The sequence below is a fragment of the Calidris pugnax genome, unplaced genomic scaffold (genome assembly GCF_001431845.1).
Source record: "Calidris pugnax isolate Ruff unplaced genomic scaffold, ASM143184v1 scaffold41, whole genome shotgun sequence".
NCBI lineage: Eukaryota > Metazoa > Chordata > Aves > Charadriiformes > Scolopacidae > Calidris > Calidris pugnax.
This window is the reverse complement of record NW_015094509.1, coordinates 2,068,445-2,079,764: the sequence shown is the minus strand read 5'-3', so window position 1 is coordinate 2,079,764 and position 11,320 is coordinate 2,068,445.

The following is an 11,320-nucleotide window of genomic DNA, read 5'->3' as shown; positions in this document are numbered from 1 at the left end:
AGTCAGGTTGACGGTTGGACAAGATGATCTTTAAGGTCCCTTCCAACCTAGAAGATTCTGTGATTCTGTGATTCTGTGACGTGTGTGCACGGACCGTGCACAGCTCTGGTGTCGCTGACACCATGGAGTCAAACCCCTGGTTCGTCAACCACCTCCCAGAGTCCTGGTTTTGGTGTTCACCTCACAGCCCTGACTCGCTGGGATGTGGTTTAGCTGAAGAAGTTTCAATGCTTTAAACAAAGAACAGCTGCTCTGCCCCTGCACAGTCCCCGCTGATCTTGTGGAGTATATTGAAAAATGAAGATCTTTTTTGCTTTGTCCCAACGCTTCATTCCAAATCGCACCTGGCCCCGTGATGTCTGCGGTGCCTGGAGAAGCACAGCAGGACCGGGGCAGAGGGAGAGACAGCGATGGCCTCAGCTCCTTCCCTGGGGGAGTCCTCCCTGGGCTCCCCTCTGCCAGGCTGGTGGGACGTGTGTGCACGGACCGTGCACAGCTCTGGTGTCCCTGACACCATGGAGTGAAACCCCTGGTTCATCAGCCATCTCCCAGGTCCTTTTAAGAGACTTTGAGATGTTCTGCTTTTTCATTCCTACATCCCTAGGTAAAAGTCAAAGCTAACCGCTGCTCCAGCAGCACAACATTCTCACCTGCACTTGCAAATCTGTCTTCTTGCCATTTTTAATCAGTCTCACCTCCAAAAGATGTACTGGATCTGGGTACATCAGTTCTGAGGAGAAGGATCTGGGGGCCCTGGTGGACAGTAAACTCTCCATGAGCCAGCAATGTGTCCTTGTGGCCAAGAGGCCAATGGAGTCCTGGGCTGCGTAGGGCAGAGTGTGGCCAGGAGGTGGAGGGAGGTCATTCTCCCCCTCTGCTCTGCACTGGGGAGGCCACAACTGGAATCCTGCCTCCAGTTCTGGGCTCCCCAGTTCAAGAGAGACAGGGAACTGCTGGAGAGAGTCCAGCGTAGGGCAACAGAGATGATGGAGGGATTGGAGCATCTCCCTGCTGAGGAAAGGCTGAGAGAGCTGGGGCTCTTGAGCCTGGAGAAGAGAAGGCTGAGGGGAGACCTTCTGAATGCTGACAAGGGTCTAAAGGGTGGGTTGAAGGAGGATGGAGCCAAACTCTTTCCAGTGGTTCCCAGTGACAGGACGAGGGGCAACGGGCACAAGCTGGACCATGGGAAGTTCCACTCCAATGTGAGGAAGAACTTCTTTGGGGTGAGGGTGGCAGAGCCCTGGCAGAGGCTGCCCAGGGAGGGTGTGGAGTCCCCTTCTCTGGAGATCTTCAAGCCCCACCTGGATGCTCCTGAGTGATGTGCTCTGGGCAGCCCTGCTTTGGCCAGGGGGTTGGACTGGATGGGCTCTAGAGGTCCCTTCCATCTCTGACAATGCTGTGATCTCCGCACACTGTAACGCTGTGGTGGCCTTTCAGGGACTAAGAGGCCCCGGAGCGAGGCGAGCGCGGTGCCAGGGTCACACAGTGCCAGGGTCACACAAGCTGTGTGCTGCTTCTTGGTGGTGGCACCACGACACCTGTGCTGAAGAGAGAGCACAGACAGTGTCCCCGGGGCATTCCCCCGAAGAGGTGAGCACTGCTCGGGTCCTGCAGTTGTGAAAAGGACCTAAGTTTAAGCCTTTGCACCACACAGGGTGTCTCTGAAACCCCGTCTGTGTAGGGCTGAGGAGCTGGAGCAGGACCAGGCCGGCTCCACGGGCCCATCGGGCAGCACCAGTAAGGACGGGGTGGCCTGACTGGTGTCTGTCTCCGTGTGGGGTCTCGGGGCAGCCCAAGGGGAGGCTGGAGCTGTGCCCAGCGCTGTTTGCGATCCCATATGGCTGTGCCCTCTGGGGCCGCACAGCGGGGGCAGAGAGGGTGCTCCCACCCTGCCAGTGTCTTGCACGTGGCAAAAAACTCCCTTATTGGCAGAAAGTGCTTTTTGGTTTCTTGTTCTTAAGGTAAAAATTCCACGGAACAGCAAAAGCCCCCCCTGCAGACCTTTGGGAAGGTCCCACTGCCTCCCCGCAGCTGGGGACAACTCCAGAATTCAGAGCTGACCATAACTCCTCAAAAAGTCTGTGCCATCTGTTGCCACTGGAAATGTTTTAGTGTTTCTATCAAAAACATACAGACCTGGGCTTTCCAAAACTCCTCTAAGGATTTTGCTGTTACTTTATATGAAAAAAAAGTGTTGAAAGCTTTGTGTCTGCATCCGAGCTGGTTCTGCCTGATGCACCAAGAGCCCTTCCCATGGCCTTCAGATACGTAGGGAGTCAGTTCAAGCCATGATGCTCCAAACATTTCAAATCTTACTCTTAAATTAAAAATATTTTCAAGATCAGCAATATGTATATTAATGCCTAAATGTATATGAAAATAATTTAGTTAAAATAGTGAGAACTACATGCTTGCACTGAAAGGAAGACTGCTGAAGTACTGATTTCTGAGCACTAGTTCCTCAGTTTGTTAATGCACTAAACCAGCTTTGGACGGAGTAACTTTTTCAGAAAATGGAGAAGGATTATTTTTTTCTGAAGTTACTCAAGTAATTCAGGTAATGAATAGTTTGTTTCTGGTCACTGGATTTTAGAGTGAGCAAATCTCATCCTCTCGCACTTTCAATAGTCATTGTATGGAAAAAAAAATTCTGCTTTTTTATTTCCCAATGAATGATCAGTTCCCCTCGCTACAGGCAGTGTTTCCTCACTGAGATTGCAAAATATGCTTTGATAAATTTACTCTCCTCCTTGTGAATCCCAATTATCTGATTATTATATTTTGTCTAGTTTCAAAAGTTCTTTTGTACAATTTTCGTAGCTATGATTGAATGGAAATTGCAAGGAAGAATCTAACTCATCTAACAAGTGCATTAACCTTTTTTTCCCCCTAAGTAAAAATTAAGAACACGAAACATGAAGGTGAAGTGTCGTGAACAAAGTCAATTCATGGTGAAATTAAATATTTATAGAACATCTTGATTAGCAAAAAGGAGCGATCTTTGTTAAAGTTCCATTTTGACTTGAACAAAGTAAATGTGTTTTAGTACGTATCACAAGTGAGAAAGCAGGGTTTTTTTTCAGAAAAAGCACAAATGGAAAACAAGATTAAAATGCATCATTTAACCCAAGGATTTCTCCTTGTTTTTAAGCCCATCCCTCCTGGCACATTGCTGTCGTGTGTCCAGGGATGCTCAGGACAACAGACCTTCCTCATGGGAAGCAGGAAGGTTCCAAAGTGTGAGCTGAAGTAAGAGCAAAAGTGAGCAAACTCGTAGAAATTTCAGCTTTTTAAGAGAATCACGTTTTAATCCAGCTCTCACACTATAGTTAAAACCAGATTTCTGTTGGTTTTCTTGTCTGTCTTACAGGGCTTGTATAATAAACCTCAGAGCCTGGTTGAATTGGAACCTCTCGAAATCCAAAAATCTGTTATACGTTGTTACAGAAACTAGTCTTTGAATGAAAAACTTATTTAAAATTATCTCCAAAAAGCAAGAAGAAAAGGAGCCTAATCCTTTATTTGGGAAATGCCATTCATCTACCATTCCCCCCTGAGCTGTGTTTCACTGCTGTCCCGGCGCTGGGTCGGGGTGGGTTCTTGTTGAGAGCAGATGGTGATGAAACTGCAGAACCAAGAACCTTCCTGTGGTCCTTGGCCATGAATGTACACCTGGGAACTATGCATTTTCACAGCGCTGCGTACTGGATTTTGAGTCAATTCAGCTTTTCCCCGTAGGTTTGCAATCCCCAAACTTGAGGAGCTGAAGGCGATCCCGTCTCCTTTAGCATCTCTTTGCCTCCTGTGTCTCTGATCATAGAACCATAGAATCATTGAGGTTGGAAGAGACCCTTGGGATCATCGAGTCCAACCATCTCCCCTACTCTACAAAGTCCTCCCCTACACCATGTCCCTCAGCACTGCATCTAAACGGCCCTTAAACACAGCCAGGGATGGGGACTCCACCCCCTCCCTGGGCAGCCTGTTCCAATGCCCGACCACTCTTTGGGTGAAAAATTCCTTCCTAATGTTCAATCTAAACCTACCCTGTTGGAGCTTGAAGCCGTTCCCTCTCGTTCTATTGTTAATTACCTGTGTCTCTGATCTCCAAACCCCTGAGCCCTGAGCAGGACAGAGGGGTGGGGAGCAGCGTGGCCACAGCCTGTGGCCAAGGCAGGGACCTGCCACCCTCAGGGGGACCCGTTTGGAGTCCCAGGGCTGGTGGCCAAGCAGAGGGAGGTGGTCCCTGTGCTGGCTCAGCCAGAGCTGCTGCTGCCCCAGCCCTGGCACCTCTGGAACATCTGCTGGGCCACAGAGCCAGCCCAGAGCAGCTCTCTCAGGGCTCAGCAGAGTTTGGAGGAACACACATAGAATCATAGAATGACCCCCTCCCTGGGCAGCCTGTTCCAATGCCCGACCACTCTTTGGGTGAAAAATTCCTTCCTAATGTTCAATCTAAACCCACCCTGTTGGAGCTTGAAGCCGTTCCCTCTCGTTCTATTGTTAATTACCTGTGTCTCTGATCTCCAAACCCCTGAGCCCTGAGCAGGACAGAGGGGTGGGGAGCAGAGTGGCCACAGCCTGTGGCCAAGGCAGGGACCTGCCACCCTTGGGGGACGCATTTGGAGTCCCAGGGCTGGTGGCCAAGCAGAGGGAGGTGGTACCTGTGCTGGCTCAGCCAGAGCTGCTGCAGCCCTGGCACCTCTGGAACATCTGCTGGGCCTCAGAGCCAGCCCAGCAGCAGCTCAGCAGGAGTTTGGAGGAACATGAGATGCCGAGGAGGAGGCCACTGCAAATTGGTCTTGGAACCCCTGTCCTCCCCCTGGGGAGAGCCCTTCCAGCCACCCGAGCAGCCCTCCTCCCCTCTTACACCACATCTCCAGGGGGTAACCCCACCTCTATCAGCCTGTCGAGGAGGAGGCCACTGCAAATTGGTCTTGGAACCCCTGTCCTCCCCCTGGGCCCTGGCACCTCTGGAACATCTGCTGGGCCTCAGAGCCAGCCCAGCAGCAGCTCAGCAGGAGTTTGGAGGAACATGAGATGCCGAGGAGGAGGCCACTGCAAGTTGGGCTTGGAACCCCTGTCCTCCCCCTCAGGAGAGCCCTTCCAGCCACCCGAGCAGCCCTCCTCCCCTCTTACACCACATCTCCAGGGGGTTCTGCTGCCCACCAGGGAGGGAGCAGGGGATGCTCCTTTGGGGTCTCACCACTGGAGCCCAGCTCGAAACACCCCTTCATCATCCATGGGACTTCAGGGCTGGGGGGGGTGTGGGGCAAAGGCTCACCCCACACGTTCAGCATAACATCTCCTGGGAGGAAGGATGAAAAGTGGATGATTTGTTCTTGTAGCGGGTGTAAGTAAAGGAAGGGAAAAGGGGCATGCAACATTCCTACTTCAATTTGGGGTTGTTGCTGTGATACGCGCCAGCCCGGTCTGGTCAGTGAATGAAGAGTGGTTCTTACAGCTTATTCTATGGGAAGAAATTTAAAAAAAAAAAAAAAAAAAAAAGTATTAAGAATATCCTTGCTTTAGAGTAAGTTAGCTTGGACTCAACAAAAAAGAAAGATTTTGTTTATATGCAAAGTATTTAAATTTTTGTTACCAGTAGGAAGGCAGTAGTAGTCTTATCTCTCCAGAGATGTGCACTCATTTAGGTTATATTTAATTGAAAAATATTTTTAAAATATGTATTTGCATTTGATGGGCTAAGGCCTCTAATTTTATATTATTTACAAGACTTAGTGTGGAAATTACGTTTTCCCATTTATTGAGCTACCTACCCGTGCTAGTTGTCCGTTTGCATACAGAATATTTCCACGACCTAGAGGGTTTGGGGTTGGTGTTTTTTTATTTTTTAAAACACTCTCCTTTTTTTTTAAAAAAAAAAAAGCAATGCTTTTTGTATGTTGCTCAGTAGAAAAAAAAACAACATCCCTTACCAGGGCCCCCAGTACGTGATCCACAGAACCCAGTGACTTGAAAAAAACATTGCTGGAGGGGAAGTCTTCTGCTGCCGTGTCTCCGTAGGGTGAGGGTGCTCAGCAGAGGACCTGTCCCCAGGAGGGTTAGGCAGGGGTGGCTGTAGGACACTTGGTGTCGTCAGGGGTGGCTGTAGGACACTTGGGGTGATCAGGGGTGGCTGTAGGACACTTGGTGTCGTCAGGGGTGGCTGTAGGACACTTGGGGTGGCAGGGGTGGCTGTAGGACACTTGGGGTGGCCAGGGGTGGCTGTAGGACACTTGGGGTGGTCAGGGATGGCTGTAGGACACTTGGGGTGGCAGGGGAGGTTCTCCAGAGGTGAGAGCTCTCCCTTCCCAGGCCGTGCCCCTGGCACAGCAGGAGGAGGTGACCACTGCCTTCTTCTGGGGCTGGTGTGGCTCCTGCTGCCGTCCCACGACGCAGAGCTCCGGGTGCAGCCACCACTGCTCTGCTGGCACACACTACCACAGAGTTAACCTTTTAAAATGAGAAAGAGCTTCCAACTCTGGCACTAATGGAAATACTGAATACTTTATATATATATATATATATAAAAAAAAACAAAACCCCACACATATACTTGGAAAGTATTTGAAAAAAGTGTTTTGTCTTTTTTTATACAACTTTTAGCCAAATAGAAGTATTCTGATTATTACTTCTGTGGATACCTGCCCACCTGTAAATAAACTCCTATAACCAGGTCCGTGGACCTGAATAAAACTAAATCCTGAAGACTGTTGACCGGGCGCGCGCTGTGCTCGCCGGGCACTCCTTGTACATACCAGGGAACTGTTCAAATGTTGGGGGGGTTTGTTATTTAATTGTTGTTCCTCTAAAGAAAGAAGAAGAAGAAAAAAACCTTTTGACTTTGTTTTCTTTTTTCTGAGTTAATACAAAGATTTTTCTAACTTTTTACTGCATAAAAGGATAAATACCTGGTGCTACGTGAATTTGAGTCGAACTGGCCATAGCAGACACCAGTGAGGATGCACTTTTCCTGTGGCACACAATGTATTTTCTCAGAAGGGACTTTCAAAGGACCATCAGATGTTTACATTTCTTCTTGATGCCCCAAATAGTTTTGAATATTGAAATTCAACTTCCAAAAAACAGAGAAAGTCACGATCCGTCAGCGATGCGACGGGTCCTTGCATTTAGGGATCTGCGACAGGTTTGTACAAACACCGTTTTAGAGATAGTTGAAATCCTGGGCTTTCATACTTTGTAATGCTTGGATGTGACAATAAATATGCTGTTGCTCTCTAGTCTAACCTCATTGTAGACCTGTAACTTCCTGTTAATGGTTATGTCATGAATTGCACTGGCTTCAATTCAGCCAAATACTGACTGTTCAGCTGAAATATTCCGACTGTTATGATGTCCACAAAACATTAATTAAATGCACTTGTACCTGACTACCACGGAGTATGTCAAATTATTCATGTAATAAAACCCTTGTGTATAACTTCTGCTGTGTGTTCGTGGGAGACTTTAGCTCTTGTACAGCCGTGTGTGTCAGCACATCAGGCGGGGACCCAGGGGGGTCGGGGACAGCCCTTACATTGACACCACTACAGACACCATCACAGACCAGTACAGACACCATCACAGACCAGTACAGACCATTACAAACACTGTAAGACCATTACAGACACCATCACAGACCATTACAGACACCGTAACGTGGGGTAAGACACAGGACAGCAGTGTGCTCCCTGAGTTTTAGTTTTGTCCCTCTGAATTTCAAGTGCAGCGTTTAACTGGTGGCTGGATGGTTTCCCCCCTCCAGGCTGGTGCTGTTGAAGCTCACGAGGCTTTCCCCGTCCTGCTCTTGCCAGGCCGTGGGGCAGCAGCCCCCCCCGTGCACAACAAACCCCACTCCTGATCCATGGGTGAAGCTCCCTTGGGATATGCCTTTCTCATGGTGAAGCCAACGGAGCTGCTGCTCCAAACCTGCAAGTTGGAGAGACATTCCTGAAACAGGGAGGAGCTCGTTAAAGAAAAAAAAAGAAAAAAAAGAAAGGAAAAGTATAAACTAGAACCGTTTCTGTCCAAGTTCTCAACTCCCCTTTTAGCTTTGTTAGGTCATATTTAGGTTTTCCTTTGGCTAATGCATTCCTACCTACTGCAAAGCCAACTCCAGTATAAATAGCAAGGCTATTAACTTTAATGAGTGGTTTAATCACTCTTCTGTTTGCATTTTCCTCCCTTCAAGCAACACCTCCTCACCACACACTTGCCTACTTGGTCTTCCACCTCTAAGATCTCTAAATTCATTTGTTCAGAGGCAAAACCACTGGTGAAGGCGAGCCTGCCCTGCTGCCCACCGAGGTGTGCTGTCACCTCAGGCCTCTCCAAAGGGTCCCCTCCTGAAGGTGCATTGAATCCCAGGGATTCTGGGCTCTGCTGGAGTGAAGGACACTCCTTGTGGCTTCCGTCAGAGGACCTGTTGACTTTGTGGCCCCACTCCTGCCTGTAGGTACCCACAGCTGGCTGCCTTGTCTCCTTACAGCAGGGAATCCTATGGCCGGTTCCTCTAGAGATAAAAAAGAAGGGATCTGAAGTCATTAGCAAGGAAGCGGTTTAGCAGTATTTCAGATTAAATTCCACTAATTATATGCCATTTTAAGAGATAATAATCTCCGCTGTAATTGATGTTTCTGAAGACAAGCACAAAGACCATTACAGTTCTGTGGTGCAAACATGTTTTCTACTTCTGTACATTACAGACAGAGATGTCACCTTAGCCCAGTGTTCCATACCTCACCTCCCCTCCCACACGGGCTTTGTCTTTTGTGGAGACAGTTCTGAACACCACCTTGGGTGTGTTTGGGTTAGAAATATTTCACACCCCCATGTACTTAATTTACAAAATTTTGAGATTTAGGGATTCCTTCTCTGCCTGCAACAACAGCTTCCTTTAACCTCATTTCTTTTAGATGAAATAGTTCACTAAATTGAAATCTGGGCTTCAAATACTCTTGACTGCAAGAAAACAATTTTGAAGGGGGCCTACAAGAAAGCTGGAGAGGGACCTTTTACAGTGGCGTGTAGTGACAGAACAAGGGGTAATGGCTTCAAACTGAAAGAGGGGAGATTGAGATTAGATGTTGGGAAGAAATTTTTCATGATGAGAGCCTGGCCCAGGTTGCCCAGAGAAGCTGTGGCTGCCCCATCCCTGGAGGGGTTCAAGGCCAGGCTGGATGGGGCTTGGAGCAACCTGGTCTGGTGGGAGGTGTCCCTGCCCAGGGCAGGGGGGTGGGACTCGATCTTTATGGTACCTGTTGAACTCTAACCATTCTGTGATTCTACGATTTTGTACTTCAAATGTTGCCATCGTCTTTTTCTAATGCCAGTACCTTTGAGACCTGTTTTCCAAATGTGGGGTTACAAAATCATTGTGTCATAATCTTCCTTCTGTGAGGTCCTAGTGGAAACCTGCTGCGCCAAAAGCAACTTTTTAGCAATGAAACACCACTAAGAGAACACTAACATTATTTTTGTGTCCCTTAATTGAACACATTATTTTCTAGATTATTTCCTTAAACTGCCAACTTTTTCCTCTCTCTCCTACCCACTCTTTTCTTATGGTGCCAAGAAAAATATTTAGTTTAAAAAAATTGCCATACTGATTTGAAAACTAAGTTACATTTCTCTTTTTGGCTAACAAAATAAAAAGCAAACATTATGCTAAGATTTATGTTCTAAGTTTAGCTTTGGAGAGGCGAGAGAGAAAGAATTTGCACCTTCCTGAATTATGCTTTCCTGCTTTATCCCCAGATGATACCACCACAAACAGATGCAGCTTTTTTTTTTCCTTTACAATTTTTTGGGGGAAGGAGAAGAGTTTTCAAACACGTTTGTTTCCATGCAAGGCAAATGAGAAGCAAATTTCTCATTACTTTTTGTCTCAGCTTTGCCTTGTAGTCACCACAGCGCAGCATCTTGCTGTGAAACAAGACTTTGTTGACTTTATTTTTTTTTTTGTTGGGTTGTAAAAAATAAAACAAAACAAAACTTACGGACAGGGAGATGGGGAGGAACCACTACCAGGGACTGGGTTAAACAACCAGGTTTGTGTTCAACCAGCCTCATGGGACAACCACGAGTGTCTCACCCTGACTCTGCCGGTCACTGGGCCACAAAACTTCAACTTCTGTCCTTCAGTGATGCTAACGTCTGGCTACAAACAGACCTACCCTTTCTTCACCGACTTTAACTGGTAGCTTTGGAGGCTTTTTAGATCTCCTTCAAATACTATAAGAATTTTAACATATAATATATATATAACATGTATAATAATACATCTACATGTGCGTATAGAGGGGAGAGAGCTAGAGAGGGAGTGTGTGTGTCTACATATATGGTTCAGAGACCCTTTTCACAAAAACATGAGAACATGTAGAAAAAGGGAAAATAACTAGAAAACAATCCTTTTTAGGAGAGAGAAGATGAAAAGTATGTGCAAGCTATAATCGTCTTACACAAAAGTGTTGCTGGAAGGAACTTGGGGGGCAGCAGTTTTATTGAAACAGGTGGGATCTGAGCCTTCTCCACATCTCTGAATCTTTGCAGACCATTCGCTGGAAGCACAGCCTTATCCCGTGCTGACCTCCTCTGGTACACAGGGAAGCTGCAGTCGCCAAAAATGGCAAAAGTGAACGGTGCTGGAGAAACACCAGTAGAGTGGTCCTCCAAATCCAGTCTGGGAACTACAAGAACACATCCCAGAGGGCACACACAGACACGCGGCCTTTAAACTGCCATTTGTAACTCCTGAGCACACAAACTCCCACATCTTACACAACACTGAAACATGGCAAATCTATCAGATATAAACAGTTCTCAAATTTAAGAAGGATTTATCTAAATTCTTCACAGCTTGAGCTGGGAAGCACTAGAGTAACAGAAATCTCATCACTGATCCTTGCAGACCACAGGTCTGTTTGTATCATTTCATCACCAATACTGAAATAATCTCATTGTGTTCAAGGCATGGAGCGTCCCTCTCCCATCACTTGTGCTTCGGTGCATTTGATTCATTAATCTGTGGAAGTCCAACTCTCCTGTCTTGCTTCTGATCTCTTTCTGGATGCCCTGTGTCCCACCAGCATGGCAACAGCCATCCCAGTGAGGCACATCTGCTCTCCATCTCCATTATTCACTCCTCCAAGTACTTGTCCATACCCCTCAAATCAGCTCACCCATTCTGTTGAGGTTCCAGAGGATCAGAAAACAAGTCAGTAAGTGGAAAACCAAATATTTTTAGTAACATCCCTCAATGGTGAGCCCTTTTAAGGCCGTAGGAAGTAGAATCATAAAATCATAGAATGGTCTAGGT